General features: G+C 42.8%; 1 long non-coding RNA gene across 1 annotated transcript; it reads right to left on the bottom strand.

The window, feature by feature from the left end:
• Positions 1-853: 853 nt before the first annotated feature.
• Positions 854-3,246, bottom strand: LOC123133248 (uncharacterized). The gene is made up of 3 exons (XR_006465202.1): positions 3,060-3,246; positions 1,778-1,917; positions 854-1,194 (listed from the first exon to the last, which is right to left on the bottom strand). It is a non-coding gene; the product is annotated as an uncharacterized lncRNA (long non-coding RNA).
• Positions 3,247-6,635: the final 3,389 nt, after the last annotated feature.

Raw genomic sequence — 6,635 nt, 5'->3', positions numbered from 1 at the left:
AAGGCGCTTGCCACGGCAAGCGGCCACTCTGCGCCCACGCTCCAGCGCATCCACCAACGTGTCACCCTGGGGGCCTTTCCAGGCACGCGTGGCGGAAGGCTGTGCAGCCAGCGGTAAGCGGTGGCATGCGGTGCTGACAAGATCGCCATCGTGGCGGACAGTGGCGCCCCTGACGGTCCTTTTCTACACTGTTAGAGCGACACAGACAGGCATTTAATGCCCTTGTCCCCTGCCGTCAGGGTTAGGTAGAAAGCACTGTACAAACAACTGTACCAACTACCTCTTTTTTTACGTTTTTACCCTCCTCTGCGTTGCCACCTGTCGGTGACCCCTTGTGCATATAAAAGGAGGCCCATGCGCTACGTAGAGGGGGGTTCGGTCAGTTCGGTTCGACTAGTTCGAGAGCTTCAGATCATTTCGAAGCCAGAGAAACACTTAGCTCTCTAGAGCAAGAACATAATACAATCAGACAAGCAGCAGTAGGAGTATTATCTCTCCGGAGAGCTCCGAAGCTGGGTAAACTGCTCGTGTGCCTCGCCTCGATCTGCTCTTCGTGCGACCTCCGCCCCCCCGCCGAACCGAAAGGGGCCCGGTCCGCCGGCCCCATAGGTGTCCGTGGATCAGTTTCCCGACAAGTTTTAGTCTTTTAGAGAAGAATGAAGCAGCCAAATATAAATGACCAAAAATCTCAAATTATCCATATGTCTGTTCTTGAAACACATAACCTGAACGAGAAATTTAAGTCTACCTCAAGCGGAGTAACATGCAGTGGAGTAACCATTATATATTCAGATGTATTGGACAACAACGAGCAAACTATTTTAAAATTAATCGAAAAGGTATTATTGGTAGATACATATACAATCTCCCAAGCATCATTTTTCCACATTAATCTCACCAAGCATCATTTTTTCACATTAATCTCACCAAGCGAAAGAGCAAATTGAAAGCATGAGTGGGGAGGCAAGGTAATAGAGAGACGAAGAGAGTAATACCTGTGTACAGGTAGCAGCACCATCATCACCAACATGTACGTTGTAGAGGGGGGCATGGCCTTACACTGATTTTAGAAGAAAAAATCCCGCCTTGATGACATTCTCTGGAAATATACCCAGCCCCTGCAGCATGATCCTGGTCACCCTGCTTGCTTGCATGGTACCTCCTGCACCTACCATATGTATGAAGATAATTCAACTATAAACCTGTCAAAATCCGATGTGGTTAGATATATGTAGATAAGACTGTTGGGTTGAAGTAAGAGTTGGCTACATAGCAAACTCGCCTGGTTAATTTGGTGAGGGATTCTCACTTATTATTATGAAATATAAAAAATATTAGGAAATTAAGATCAACCTTCTGAACAGGAAGTCGCAATGTCGGCTGTTGGCTTAGGAGCTGGTGGTAAATATGGTACAATATAATTCATAGAAGCTGTTGGCACATATTTCTTCTAGAAAATTTGACGACAAAGAAAAATTCTGAACATAAAACCTACAACTACTACCCTAAATGCAAACTATCTGAAAGACATTAAATCCCTATTTCTGTCGCTCTGAAATTCTAGCTCCTTTGTGTTGGCTAGCCGATAGCTTTTGTTACATAAATTTCCAAGGGAATATGCTAAGATTTCTCATCTATTTGCATTTGGTGTTTTCTCCTCCATGGGTCACAATATACAATGTTCAGTTTATACCCATGCATTAATGAAATATTTAAGGAAATGGTACATACTTCATCCCAGAATTTTCCTTGAGTAATATAGATGAAGTATATATACCTTTTATTACTATGTTGACTCCTATACGAATCAGAAACAACCACATTATTTCCTAATCTCTGTTGTACATGTCGCTTTCTTCCTGATATTGGCACTTCATCATCATTGCCTATATCAGGAATAGTTTGCCTTTTGACAACCTGCAATCCAAGAAAATAAAGTTGAATAATTGGTGCAGCATTCTAAAGCCTTAAAAGAAATTTTAAAAAAACAAGCAATCAAGATATTAGTATCCATGCCAACATTTATAGCACAGAATGACCTGAAAAAAGGGGTCTGTTACCAACTTCAAAATAGTTACTGCCTCTAAAAAACTCCCAAAAACATAACCAGCCATGGAATGGTAAGCCAAAAATTGTAAAAGTGCAAACATGCATGAACGAGATGGAATTAACATGCATTCTTCTATCACCTTCAAATTAACATAATACAAGCTCTTAACTTTGGACTTGCAATAATGATAATAGTCAATACAGCCAGCAGAGATCAACCAATCATAATTGGACAACAGGGCATGCCTTGAAGGCCTGGATGATAATTACAAGAAAACATCCCCAATACAGTGGTTTCCCCAATACACTTCAGCTTCCAATAATGAACGACATCCAACGACTCCTCTTGGTACACCCATGAGGATTAAAAATAGCCCACAACTTAAACAGATTCAAGATGATTCAGTGCCGAGAAAGAAACATATATATAACTTAATTAGCTAACTAATGGCAATATTGAATGGAAGCTCAAGTGTAAGCTTCCTTTGCTAAGTATAGAAATAATCAAATATGGTAGGGAAACAATCAAAACATCAATGGGAGACTCTCGTCGACCAACATAGGCAAAAGCTAGGCAGAAATCGCATCACATAATTGTTGGTAAAAGGAATGCCGGTAGAGTGTCAGGAGATGCTGCTCCAAGCATATGATATCCCATCACATGGATATCCTTTGCTATCGAGTATAGTGCAAAAAATCAATATTTAAAATGTTGTCTGCTTACAATTGCTTTGATGACAGACTATATATCAGAAACATGATTTGATGCACTACTCAGCATAGGTACTGGGGACATTTATCGGCTGCGACTATGCTATCTGCACAAACAAAACACAGAGCAGAATCGAAGTAGAGGAGGAGGCAGCGGTATAGAGGAGATGCATCGACGTCAGCGACTCCGGTGATAAGCCAAATGTAGTTCACCGATGAACTTATGTTATGGCTCATTGTTTGGATGGGTGAAAAGATTAACAATTAGAATAGACTACTGAATGCAAGCGGTGGCCTACCTGAGTACATCCGAGCTCGCGCCACCGCGCCACCCCAACGCCTGCAACACGTCCATGGCCACCCGCCACCAGAAAGCGACATCGCCTTCTGCAGGCCCCGCCGGCGGGCTGTACGTCAACATGATTTTTCATTGGTTTCCTTTGGTAGCACTCTCGTATAGAACATGTTCCTTATTTTCTCTTTTTACTTGCGTTGGAGACCAGGACTAATGGCGACTAATCCTGAGAATATGTAGAGATGTTTTCTGTCATTTTTTTCACGTAAGAGACAGACAGAGAGAGATTAGTCATACCAGATGTATTTTCGTTTGGATCAGGTCATTGAATTGGCTGCAACCGATGTTCTTCTCGTCCCGCCGACGCCGCATCCGCCGCTCTCACGCCTCGATCCAATGGAGCCCGCATCGGCCGTTCCCCTGCCTTGAGCCAGCGCCACCGTCGCTGGGAAGTTCGCCTCTGCACCCGGGGCGGATGAGATGCAGGGGAGGGGGCGGGGGGGAGGGGGGAGAGGCGGCTGTGGTGGGAGGAGGAGGACGAGGCGGCGGCTAGGGTTCCTGGAGTGGGAGGAGGGGGAGGGGGGCGTGGGTTGGTTCAGTCGCTGGCTGTTTCAATCGCTCGCTCGCCGTTTCCCATAGCTATTTTTCTATCGGGGAGGTGTTACCTGGGCTGCTATTTTTCTATCGGGGAGGTGTCGAGAGCCACTGTAGAAATCCGACGTGGCACGCTCGAGAGAACGCCCTTGTAGCGACTGTTAAAGGGTTGTATATTGTTCCATGGAAGATGGTTTGTAGGGCGGAAAAATAGGATATTAAATTACACAGTCTTGCAAATCACGCAAGAAGTATTTTACGTATCAAACTATGACAAATTCATGTGTCGGTTTAGATACTTCAAGTTTAATTTGAGACATCAGTAGTTAATCCACCGTTTACTTTCCTTTTTGGACCAAGGAACAAATTGCTCGAACATAATTGTTTGTTCTTCTTTCTGTTCCAGAGAAGCACCGGAAAGAGGACGTTTATATGCAGCATAAAACATAAGTGTAATTTGTGGTATTCCATCAAGTGTATCTTCTATAGCCTCCATCCTGTATTTTATTTCCTTTGTTTCAGGTTTTGCAGAGGAGCTCACGGACAACTGAGGTGCTGGTATAATTACATCAGCTACTAAATTAGTACATACCTAAAAAAAACCTGGAGCGCTAGCTCCCTGTAGTAATGACTAAGCATATTCTAATGCTCATAGGTACTTATTACTATTTTTTACAGGTTAATTTAATAAATTCTATTGGCGTACTTTAGGAAACGAAGCTGTATTTGGTGGTCTCCGACCGCCTAACGACAATACAGAGTCGCCGTAGTTGGGTTGTGTTCATGTAACACTGGAACTTGACATAGTTAGTATAAGAAGGTTTGGTTTACTTTCACTATGTTACTGTTCAGTCTATTTTATAAACATGTTGATTAGCATTCTGGCAAATAGGCATCTTCGATATTTCAGAAATCTCTGTTCTAAAAACTCCAATTCTGCTCATAGGAATTGAGATGCCCAATATTTCCCAATTTGCTGGCAAGGATTTAATATACGTGTGCTTTACACATGCCATCCATTGGCAGAGTACTTTCAAGGATTCTGCTGCTTACTAATTACTTACATCCATTGCACAAACTACAGGGCAGGGTGTTGCACAACCTACAGGGTAGGGTGACTGTTCCCTCTCATTAGAACTAGACATATCTTCGTATATTTATAAGGTATTTCTCCTCAAAATTTTACCTGAACCTTTCCCATGAAGTAATATATTTTGATATTTTTTAAACTTCTAATTAGATAGAATACATTAGCAGTAATATATGTATGCTTTACACATGAAACAAGGTTTATATGTGTTTTAGTTTTTATCCTCTAATGATATGGCATCCACATGACTGGAGCACAATGCTAATTCATAGATAGCATCTCTTGCTTGCATTAATTTGGCCTACGGTCTTATGTTTAGGTGATGCTCTGAAGCAATTGTATATCATTTACAGAGGCCAAATGCAGCTCATGCAACTCAACAATATTTATAATGCCAATTTTGTCTGCATAATTGTTCTTGCAGCTATACATTCATGTCAAGGTATTTAGAGTATTTAACTAATAATAAGTACTAGCCCGTGCAACTGCACGGGCTGATGACTAGTGACCATAAAACATATTTCTCATATAAATAGAACAACCATTATTCTCGGATTTAAATGAGTAGCCATCTCGTATTAAATGAGATCCAGATACAATGTTCATGCTCAAAGCTGGCACTAAATAACAATTATTGAGGTTTAAAACTAACCCCGTAGGTAAATGTAGAGGTAGCGTGCCGACGGCGATCACATCGACCTTGGAACCATTCCCGACGCGCATCGTCACCTCGTCCTTCGTCAGTCTCCGCTTATTCCGCAGCACCTGCTTTGAGTTACAAATGTGAGCAACCGCACCGGTATCAAATACCCAGGAACTACTACGAGTACTGATAAGGTACACAGCAATTACATGTATATCACATATACCTTTAGTGTTGCCGGCCTTCTTGTCCGCTAAGTACTTGGGGCAGTTCTGCTTCCAGTGACCACTTCCCTTGCAATAAAAGCACTCAGCCTCAGGCTTGGGTCCATTCCTTGGCTTCTTCCCAGCAAGTGGCTTACCGGGCGCGGCAACTCCCTTGCCGTCCTTCTTGAAGTTCTTCTTACCCTTGCCTTTCTTGAACTTAGTGGTTTTATTCACCATCAACACTTGATGTTCCTTTTTGATCTCTACCTCCGCTGATTTCAGCATTCAATATACCTTAGGAATGGTCTTATCCATCCCCTGCATATTGAAGTTCATCACAAAGCTCTTGTAGCTCGGTGGAAGCGACTGAAGGATTCTTTCAATCACCGCGTCATCCGGGATATTAACTTCCAGCTGAGTCAAGCGGTTGTGCAACCCAGACATTTTGAGTATCTGCTCACTGACAGAACTATTTTCCTCCATCTTACAACTGAAGAACTTGTCGGAGACTTCATATCTCTCGACCCGGGCATGAGCTTGGAAAACCATTTTCATCTCTTCGAATATCTCATATGCTCCGTGTTGCTCAAAACGCTTTTGGAGCCCCGGTTCTAAGCTGTAAAGCATGCCGCACTGAATGAGGGAGTAATCATCAGCACGAGACTGCCAAGCAATCATAACGTCTTGGTTCTCTGGGATGGGTGCTTCACCTAGCGGTGCTTCTAGGACATAATCTTTCTTGGCAGCTATGAGGATGATCCTCAGGTTCCGGACCCAGTCCGTATAGTTGCCGCCATCATCTTTCAGCTTAGTTTTCTCTAGGAACGCGTTGAAGTTGAGGGCAACGTGGGCCATTTGATTTACAAGACATATTGTAAAGATTTTAGATTAAGTTCATGATAATTAAGTTGATCTAATCAAATTATTTAATGAACTCCCACTCAGACAGACATCCCTCTTGTCATCTAAGTGAAATATGATCCGAGTCAGCTAGGCCGTGTCCGATCATCACGTGAGACGGACTAGTCGACATCGGTGAACATCTTC

This window comes from Triticum aestivum, chromosome 6B (genome assembly GCF_018294505.1).
Source record: "Triticum aestivum cultivar Chinese Spring chromosome 6B, IWGSC CS RefSeq v2.1, whole genome shotgun sequence".
Taxonomy (NCBI): domain Eukaryota; kingdom Viridiplantae; phylum Streptophyta; class Magnoliopsida; order Poales; family Poaceae; genus Triticum; species Triticum aestivum.
Note: the sequence above shows the minus strand (reverse complement) of the source record. Positions and strands in the feature narration are given on the sequence as shown.